Source organism: Gekko japonicus, unplaced genomic scaffold (genome assembly GCF_001447785.1).
Source record: "Gekko japonicus isolate JY-2015 unplaced genomic scaffold, Gekko_japonicus_V1.1 scaffold5327, whole genome shotgun sequence".
Taxonomy (NCBI): domain Eukaryota; kingdom Metazoa; phylum Chordata; class Lepidosauria; order Squamata; family Gekkonidae; genus Gekko; species Gekko japonicus.
This window is the reverse complement of record NW_015171051.1, coordinates 29,518-39,788: the sequence shown is the minus strand read 5'-3', so window position 1 is coordinate 39,788 and position 10,271 is coordinate 29,518. Positions and strand designations below refer to the sequence as shown.

At 48.8% G+C, this 10,271-nt stretch overlaps 1 protein-coding gene across 1 annotated transcript in view; it reads left to right on the top strand.

The window, feature by feature from the left end:
• CADM3 (cell adhesion molecule 3) overlaps positions 1-10,271 on the top strand; it is a gene marked incomplete at its 5' end in the record, with an annotated part of 31,786 nt that overhangs the window by 11,331 nt on the left and 10,184 nt on the right. The gene's annotated exons all lie outside the window — the stretch shown is intronic.

Here is a 10,271-nt window from a genome sequence, read left to right as displayed (position 1 = left end):
AGGGGGATTAAAAACATGTTAAATTTATCCACCCTCAAGGTTACTGGTGCTCTGGGGGTGGGCAACAGTGGGAGGGCTTCTAGTTTCCTGACCCCACTGGTGGACCTCCTGATGGCCCCTGGTGTTTTTGGCCACTGTGTGACAGAGTGTTGGACTGGATGGGCCTTTGGCCTGATCCAACATTGGCGTCTCTTATGTTCTTATTTTTAGTGCGGTTTGTTTCATGTCTGTTTCACCTAATGTCGTAAGCCTCCTTGAGCTTCGTTATGGAAGAACGGTGGTGTTTTAAACAAACTGGGGGGGTGGGATGGCCGCAGATAGGGCTAGCAGCTGTAGGTAGGTGGGGGCTCCCAATGAAAGGTGGCCATCTCTGGGTTGGGAAATAGGTTATTTTGGGGGCAGAGCCTGAGAAGGGTGGGGTTTGGGGGGGCACAATGCCACAGAGTCCACCTTCCAAAGCAGCCTTTTTTTTCAGGGTAACTGATCCGTTATAATCCCAGGAAATACACAGCTACCACCAGGACCCCTCTGTGGCCCAATGTCGCCAACCTCTGCCCTATCCCCGGGTGAAAAGGGGTGGCCTGGAAGGGGAAAATGGCCCTCTAAAGGGCCCACCCACCCCATAAAGGGGGAAGGAGGAAGAAGAGGATGTGCTCCTGCTGGGGAAAGCAATAATGCTTCAGGGGCCTCATCCTGGATTTTTACACAGGGCCCTAGAATGATGTCGGTACCAATGGTCCCTCTAAGCTCTGGAGTCTTGTGAGCAAATATTTGACTTTGTGAGCTGCTGGCATTAAAGTTGTGAGCGAGTGATTTGGCTACAGCATAAATCAATGTGCTCTGGAGCAATGTTCCCACTAAGCTGTGGAGTCTTGTGAGCAAAACTTCTACTTTGTGAGCTCCTGGCATTAAGGTTGTGAGCGAGCGATTTGGCTGCTGCATAAATTAGTTTGCTCTGGAGCCATCCTTCCTGAGCTAAGACAAAACTGTGTGAGCCGGTGGCTAAAAAACTGTGAGCTAGCTCACACTAACTCAGCTTAGAGGGAACACTGCTCTGGAGCCATCCTCCCTGAGCTCAGACAAAAATGTGTGAGCCAGAGGCTAGAAAAACTGTGAGTCAGCTCACACTAACTCAGCTTAGAGGGAACACTGGTCGGTACCAATGTTCCCTCTAAGCTGAGTTAGTGTGAGTTAGCTCACAGTTTTTTAGCCTCCGGCTCACACATTTTTGTCTTTGCTCAGGAAGTTTGTTCCAGAGCAAACTAATTTATGCAGTAGCCAAAATGCTCACTCATAACTTTAATGCCAGTAGCTCACAAAGTAGAATTTTTGCTTACAAGACTCCACAGCTTAGAGGGAGCATTGGTCGGTACCTCTATGGATGCATTTGCACATGGTAGTAAGTAGTTTGATGATGCTTCCTGACTGGTAATTGACAAACATTGCACATGGCATCTGGGGCCCCGGAGCTGGGTCCATTCACACATGCAGGATACTTCTGGGTGTCATAGTCCTCATGTGAGGCACATTGATGCGCAAACCCGCCCCTATGCTAAAACCACTATCAGAGCCTCAGCTCTGCATGCTCCCTTCTTCAGAAGCAAGATGGGTCTCTGCAAGAGACAGAGTCTTCTCTCCGTTGGCACCTCATCTCTTGAACTAACTCTCTTTATCCATTTGCTCAGCGCCTAACTATTTCCGTCTTAAGATGCCAGATAAAGGCATTGTGATTTTGTTTCTTAGGCTTTGGCAAATAGTGTTTCAGTTGAGCTTATTCGTTTTTTGCATTAAATCGTTTCCCCCCCCCTCGTTTTTAGCTGCATCTGGACTTCTTTCTGCCATTCCTTTGTAACTGCTGCCGTCATTAGTATGTTTTTTAACTGCTGCTTATTGTTGTAACAATTTGTTTACAATTACTGGATATTTTTTTACAATTACTCTTCTCCTGATTTTATTACTACATTGTTTTTGTTTTTCCCTGAACTGTTATAAGAACCTCATTTATACAACAGCCTATAAATCTCCTTAATGAACAACTTGACCATAGAAAAGGACAACTGCCGTCCTATCTCACCATCACAAAAGCACAAACACCCTTAAATACCAGTTTGGTGTAGTGGTTAAGTGCACGGACTCTAATCTGGGAGAACCGGGTTTGATTCCCCACTCCTCCACTTGCACCTGGCTGGATGGCCTTGGGCAAGCCATAACTCTGGCACAGCTGTTCTTGAAAAAGAGCAGTTTCTGTCAAGAGCTCTCTCAGCCCCACCTACCGCACAGGGTGTCTGTTGTGGAGAGGGGAAGGTCTGAGACACCTTTGGGTAGTGAAGGGCGGGGGGTATAAATCCAATCTCTTCTTCTTCTTCTTCTAAAATGCCCATTTGACCTTATTTGTTTCCCACCCTTCCACTGAGCTTCTCTCGATGTAGGGTTGCCAGCCTCCAGGTGGGACCTGGAGCTCTCCTGGAATTACAGTTGATCTCCACCTGGTGGTATTTTTGGCCACTGTGTGACTAGATGGGCCATTAGCCTGACCCAACATTGGCCTCTCTTATGTTCTTATGTTCCAAACAACAGAGACCTGTTCCCCCTGGTGAAAATGGCTGCTTTGGAGGGTTCGGGTTCTATGGCATTATATCTGGCTGAGGCCCCTCCCCTCTCCAAACCCTCCCCTCCCCAGACCTCACTCCATCCCGAAATCTCCAAGAGTTTCCCAACCTGGAGCTGGCCATCCTAGAGATAATGTAGATTGAAACCAGAAAATAACCTTGCAGACAATGCTCCCTCTTAGCCGTGGAGTCCTGGGAGCAAAAATTCCACTTTGTGAGCTACTGGCATTAAAGTTGTGAGTAAGCGATCTGGCAACTGTATAAATTAGTTTGCTCCGGAGCCATCCTTCCTGAGCTGAGCAAAAATGTGTGAGCTGGAGGCTAAAAAGCTGTGAGCTAGCTCACACCAACTCAGCTTAGAGGGAACACTGCTTGCGAGGTAGGTGAGGGTTAGAGAAAATGGAGTGGTCTACAATTACCCAGTAAACTTTGTACGTGAGCATGAATTGGAACCCAAGGCTGCCCAGTCCCTGCTCAGCGCTCTGCTTCCCTGCACCAGCTCTTGTGAAGTCCGTTCATAATTTTTAATTGGCCTTAACCAAATCAGGCATTTTCCTTTGTAGATGCAAAGGAATGGTGCTTTTGGCCTGTGGCACTGGGACACGGTTCATTGAGCTGTTTATAGCAACAGATGCTCAAGAGCCACATACGGCATGATATGTATGGAAATCAGCGCTCAAAGAAAAGGAGCAGATGCAAGCGCACTGCCCCATAGCCCTGACTACACACAACCGCTGGCTAGTGAGCATGACATCTACATACATAGGAGGTTTCTGCGCATATGCTCCCCGAGATGGGGAACATTTGAAAAAAGCAGCGTTCCTGCTTCCATGGAGGGAGCTTATGTGCATGCACTGCCTCCAAGTGTTGACACCATGCTCGCAAGCCATTGACGGCACATAGGCAGAGGGCAGGACCAGCACTTCCATCCCTCTATGCGCATGGATGTCAATGCATGAGAAAAGTAGGGTTGCTTCAGCACCTGTCATTTGGGTTCACACCCTGTTTGCCAGTTGCAATGAGGCAGCCGGTTTTTCAGCAAGCTGTTTGGCAGGAGTCGCCTCTGCCTGTTCCTTCTTAACAGTAACAGTACAGTGCAATCAGCTTGTCTCACATCCACATTCTCACATCTGCATTCTCACACGCAACGACGGTGTTGTATTTCCCTTTTCCATCTTGCACAGCCGCTCCTCTTGGCAGGCAGTGGCTTAAACAGACAGATCATATAAATCACTCGTAAATCCTCCCATTCGCTTTTCATCTAAGTAATCCTTAGCAACATAAATGGCTGCTGATCTGGGTGGATTGGCAGCATGTTCACACATGCGCAGTTTTGCAGAGCCCAGTATTAACCCTTCCGGCAGTCATTCCAGTCCTCTGCGGATGAACGACACAGATCCAGGGATCAGCTCGCATCCGATGGCCCACAGTCCAAAACAATAAGTTCAACTGAGTCTCTTTATTCATTTGGGCCTTAGTCAAGCAAGGATGTCGCAGCGTTTCTGGACTAATGCTTTAGGGACTGATGCTAGGGAAGGAATATCCTCTTCTGTACTTTGGGCTGTCCTTAGGTAGTTTTATGTGTCGTTGTGTGACTTTTGCTTCCTTTCATTTGTTTCCTAAGATTCGCCAACATCATTCATTACCTAATTTGTTGTCAGCATGTCATCCTTATTTTTTAAATTTGCTTTATTTGTCATGTTTTTTTTACCCCATTTTAGATCCAACGCCACTCCAAAATGTTGCTACACTGCACCCTAATGTCACAGTGGCATGAGAAAGGTGGATTGCGGGAACCTTTTGCCCCATGCTATTTGAAGTCAGGATCACCCAAATGACATTGATTGTCCATAAAGTCAAAATAAAGTACTTTTTTTTCATGCAGTGCATCTTTCACCTTTGGAACTCACTGTCACAAGATGGAACTATGGCCACTGGTTTAGGAAGTATTAAATATACCCTTCTGTATAAGCTCTGTCTATCAGCAGTGGTTTCCCATTACAGCTAAATGAAACCTCCATATCAAGAGGAAGTACATATTTGGCTGGGGACATCAATAGAAGAAGGAGGTTGCCCTCATATCATAGCCAGTTTGGTGTAGTGGTTAGGAGCATGGACTCTAATCTGGGAGAACCGGGTTTGATTCCCCACTCCTCCACATGCAGCTGCTGGTGTGACCTTGGGTCAGTCACAAGTTCTTTCAGAGCTCTTCTCTCAAGGGCAGTTCTCCAGAGAGCTCTCTCAGCCCCACCTACCTCACAGGGTGTCTGTTGTGGGGATGGGAAGGGAAAGGAGATTGTAAGCCGCTCTGAGACTCCTTCAGGTAGTGAAGGGTGGGGTATAAATCCAGTCTCTTCTTCTTCTTCTCTACTTGTGAGCTTCCGCAAAGCATTGACTGCTCACTGTGGGAAACAATGCTGGGGTAGACTAAACTTCGCCCCTACACAATGGTTCTGCCCCTACATTGATATATTCATAAGCAATTTTTTTAAAAGATGTCCTTCTCAGGCCTGGGGGGGGGAAATTCAGCTGCATTTAGATCCTGATACACTTGTTTAATTTGCTTTATATCACACATGCATTCCCTTACTTCCATAAATGTACTGAAAACACATATACGCCTTATTGATGATTTCTTATGTCTTATTATAACAGTAAAATTCGTTTGCAGGGCTCTTTTTGTAGCAGGAACTCCTTTGCCTATTATGTAGCCATATTATGTATCCAATCCTCTAAGAGCTTACAGTAGCCCCTGTAAGAAGAGCTCTGTAAGCTCTTGGAGGATTAGCTACATTAGGGGTGTGTCGCCTAATATGCAAAGGAGTTCCTGCTACAAAAAGAGCCCTGCGTTTAAGCATCTTCGGTGGTTTTGCTATATTTTTGTTCCGACTCATGAACATTTGAAATGTGGTGTCGGAAGAGAGTTTTATGGATACCATGGACTGCCAAAAAGACAAAGGAGTGGGTTCTAGATCAAATCAAGCCTGAGCTCTCCCTAGAAGCTAAAATGACGAAACTGAGGGCTATTGTACTTTGGTCACATTATGAGAAGAAACGAGTCACTGGGAAAGGCAATAATGCTAGGAAAAGTTGGAGGTTAGCAGGAAAAGAGGAAGACCCAACTGGAGATGGAGGGACTTAATCAAGGAAGCCGTCGGCAAGACCTGAGCCAAGACTGTTAATGAGAGGGCGTTTGGGAGGACATTAATTCATAGGGTCTCCATAAGTCAGAAGTGACTTCCGGGCTGCGTGCAATTCAGGCACATGCAGCAAAACCTCCAAATTTGATGTTCCGTGCAGAATTCAACAGCCTGTGGATCTCAGCCGCTTTTTAAAGTGCTGAGTCCTCATGGTGCCCCAACCTGGATAGTCCAGGCTCACGATCTCATCAGATCTCAGAAGCTAAGCAGGGTCAGCCCTGGTCAGTATTTGGATGGGAGGCCAGCAAGGAAGTCCAGGGTAGCGATGCAGAGGCAGGCCATGGAAAACCACCCCTGAATGTCTCCTGCCTTGAAAAACCCACCGGGGTCGCATAAGTCAGCTATGACTTGATGGGGGGGGGAATCCTCTTGTTAGGGAGAATAAGCTATAAAACAAGTAGGAAATGCCTAATGCAATCTCCAAAGCCAGACGGGCATGCAACAATTGGATTTCCTGCAGGCAGGGCTTTGTCAGGCCAGGAAAGGAGTTAGAAACGAATGGAGCCTTATTTTGCCATCAGAAGAACACAAACGCAATCACCCAGTCAGCTTTGTATGTGAGCAAGAATTTTGAACCCAGGTCTTCCCCGTCCTTGTTCAACACTCTGCTTCTCCGCTAGGGTTGCCATTCCCCCGGCAGCACCGGGAAAACCCCGATTTTCAGGGCTTCAGCCCGCCGCTGGCCAGCTGTACAGTGGGGGAACCCACCTCCAAACAGAGATGTCGCCATGTGATGTCCCCGGCATGATGACATCACCCAGAAGTGACATCATCACACAGGAGACATGACACAGGGATGCTCTGGTATTTGGGCAAACTCTATGGTTTTGAGGCCGAAAAAAGAGTTTGCCCAAACACCAGAATGTTCCCCGCGTGACATCCCCAGCACGAAGACATCACCCGGAAGTGACGTCATCGTATTGGGGACATTGTGCAACATTCCCGCCCACCCCTGGAACGCCCCTCAAACTAAGTCCTCCGCTCCAGCCAAGTAAAGACCTGGCAGCCCCATTCTCTGCCCCAGCTCACATGAAGCCCATTCACAATCAGAGCAGGCCTTTGGACTGTAACTCAATTGGACTTTTTCTTTGTGAAAACAAAGGAAATATGCTTGTGGTATTTGGCATTAGGCAGTGGGTTTTTGGAGTTGTTTTAGCGAAAGATGCTGAGGAGACACACATGAGGCTTGCCCGGTCTCCTACTATGGCTGGAAATCTCCCGACAATCTGCCCTCTTGCCCGCCTGCACCGCAAAGGCCAGCAGGAGAAAAACCATGGTCAACTGGGGTGTGTGATGTAATTTCTGGTGAAAACCAGAAGTGACATCATGATATCGTGGGAGGGCACTCTAGGATATGGCAAAAACTCTATGGTCAAATCCCAAAAATGCTCCAGGGAGGGAGAAAGAGCAGGCAAGCTCTTTCTGCTCAGCCCCCTCTTCTTTCCACTGGCACTGGCTGATGTGGAAGAAGGGTTGCTTGGGGAGGGGAAGAGACCTCTGTGAGATATAACGCCATACAGCCCACCCTCCAAAGAAGCCATTTTCCTCAGAGGAACTGATCTCGGTTGTTTGGAGACCAGTTGTCATTCCAAGAGATCTCCAGCCACCACCTGGCGGTTGGGAACCCGACCCACACACCCCTCTGAGCAAACTCCACAGCAGCCCTTCCATCAGGCCCTTCCCAGCTCTGCCAAGGGGTTGCCATAGCAACTGCATCCTTCCCAGGACTCATAGCCCCCCCCCATGGCTTCCAGTTGAGGGCTTACTTGACAGAATTCGTGAGTGAGAGAGAGAGGCCAGGGGATTGCCTAAACTCTGGCAGTGGAGCAGAGACGATGGAGGATTTGGCTGACACCCACTTTGGTTTTCAGGCCGCCTCTTGGTGCCTCCGTCTCTGATTTTCCACCTGTGCAAAGCAGGCGATGCCTTTGCTACTTTCCATGACCCTCTCTAGCCCTGGGTGCCGGAGAAAGATGACAAATGCCATTATCCACTCTACTAACAATAATAATATTGGTCAGCTACTTCTTACGACTGGGGGTCTTCTTACTCACGGTGGATGAAGGGAAGGGTAGCGACTTCCGGAGCTGCAACGCGATTCCAGTGCAGTCAGGCTGCCAGGGGGCAGGTACATGGATTTCTCTGGGGGCATCCCAGTGGTGGGACAGCCCAGGCTAGCCCAATCCCGTCAGAGCTTGGAAGCTAAGCAGGGTCGGTCATGGCCAGCATTTGGATGGGAGACCACCAAGGAAGCCCAGGGTTGCGCTGCAGAGGCAGGCAATGGCAGAGCCACCTCTGAACCTCTCTTGCCTTGAAAGCTGCATAAGTCAGCTGTGACTGGATGGCAAAACATTTTTTAAAAAACTCATCTTTGGGAAAATATGCTATAAAACAAGTAGAAAAGGCCCAGTGAAATCTCCAAAGCCAGACAGGCATGCAGCGACAGGATTTCCTGCAGGCGGGACTTGTCAGGTCAGGGAGGGAGTTAGAAATTTAACAGGGTCTGGTTTTTGCCATCAAAAGAACACGAACACTCTTCGAATGTCTGTTTAACCATATCTGTCTGTTACATTTTTGTCCCGCCCCTTCCTCCAAGGTGTTCAGGATGACGTAGATTTTAACCAAACAAGAGCCTCACAAGGTAGGTGAAGGTTAGAGAAAGGGGAGTTGTCCACAGTTACTCAGTGAGCTTCATGTGTGAGCAAGGATTTTGAGCCCAGGTCTGCCCCAGCCCTTGGATAACGGTCTGCTTCTCCGCTCCAGCTCTCCTGAAGCCCGTTCATAATTATAATCGGAGCAGGTCTTTCGACTGTAACTCAATCAGTCTATTTCTGTGTGGAAACAAAGGAAAGCTGCTTAGGGTGTGTGGCATTAAGACACGGATCCATAGAGTTGTTTCAGCGAAAGATGCAGAGGAGCGACAGACGACAGAGAGGCTTGCTCGGTCTCCTGCTATGGCAGGAGAGCTCCTGACACTCTGCCACATCGGCCGCTAGTACCTCAGAGACCAGTGGGAGAGAAATAGTGGTCAGCTGGAGTGTGCGATGTCACTTCTGGCAAAAACCAGAAGTGACCTCATTGTATCAGTGGTGGGGCGCTCTAGGCTATGGCAAAAAACCCTCTATGGTTAAATCCCAAAACGCCCCAGGGAGGGAAAAGGAGCAGGCAATCTCTTTCTGCTCAGCCCTGTCTTCTTTCCACTGGCACCGGCTGGAGGTAGGGTTGTGGCCATCCTCTAGGTGGAACGTGGAAATCTCCAAAAAATACAACTGATGTCCAAATGAGTCCGACAGAAGTCAGTTCCCCTGGAGGGAATGGCTGCTTTGGAGGGTGGACTCTATGGCATTATACACACTGAGGTCCCTTCACTCCCTAACCCCCCCCTCCCCAAGCTCAATCTCCAGATCACCAGGAATTTCCCAACCCAGAGTTGGCAACTCTGACATTCCTTGATGAAGTCTTCAACCCAAGCAAGCTAACCTCAGATTGCCCAAATCTGGCCACTCTGCCCCTTCCCTCCACTTAGTGTTGCCAGGCACAGCCTGGCCATTAGTGGGAGACCAGGTGGCAGGGACACAGGGGACACCAATGTCAATGGCATGACATCACACCTCTCTAGGAATCACCAGAAACTCTATGGTAGAACCACACTGTTTCCAGCGACTCCTAGAGAAGATTGACACCACTTCCGGGTTTTCCTTGGAAGGGCCATCATGCCTATCAACCCAACAGCAATTTTTGTTGTTGTTGTTTTGGAGGGAAATAAGATAAAGGGTGGAAGATCCACACACCCCAAGCAGGGACTTGTTTTGGAGGGAAATAGGACCGGGGTGGAGGATCCACCACCCCAGTTGGGTCTTGCCAGCCACACCTTCACTGGTTTTATTGGACTTTGCCCCAATTTCTCCTTGCCGATCCAAGATGTGTGAAGAGCCATCAACATCATGGGAAGAGAGATATCTTTCATGAAAAAGTTGCTGAGTTAATTTTTTACGAGGGCCTTAATTGTATCTTCACAGACTTCTAGTACATTTTGGCTTGTGAGGTAAAAAGGGGCCTTAAACCTTGTGTTCCACCAGGGGCCATCTCCCCTTCCCCCCTGCCTACACCTGGGGTTGTCAGCTCTGTTTTGGGAGATACCTGGAGATCGGGGGGGCTGGAGACGGGGGAAGGCAGGGTTTGGGGAAGTGAGAGACCTCAGCAGGGTATAATGCCGTACAGTCCACCCTCCAAAGCAGCCATTTTCTCCAGAGGAACGGATCTCTGTCATTTGGAGACCAGTTGTAATTTCAGGAGCTCTCCAGCCACCACATGGAGGTTGGGAACCCTGCCCACACCCCCTCGAGAAAGCTCCTGAGCAGCTTTTCCATCAGGCCCTTCCCAGTCCCACCAAGTGGTTGCCTTAGCAACCACATCCTTCCCAGGTACCAGAGGCCCACACAAGACCAGAACGGCTTCCTGC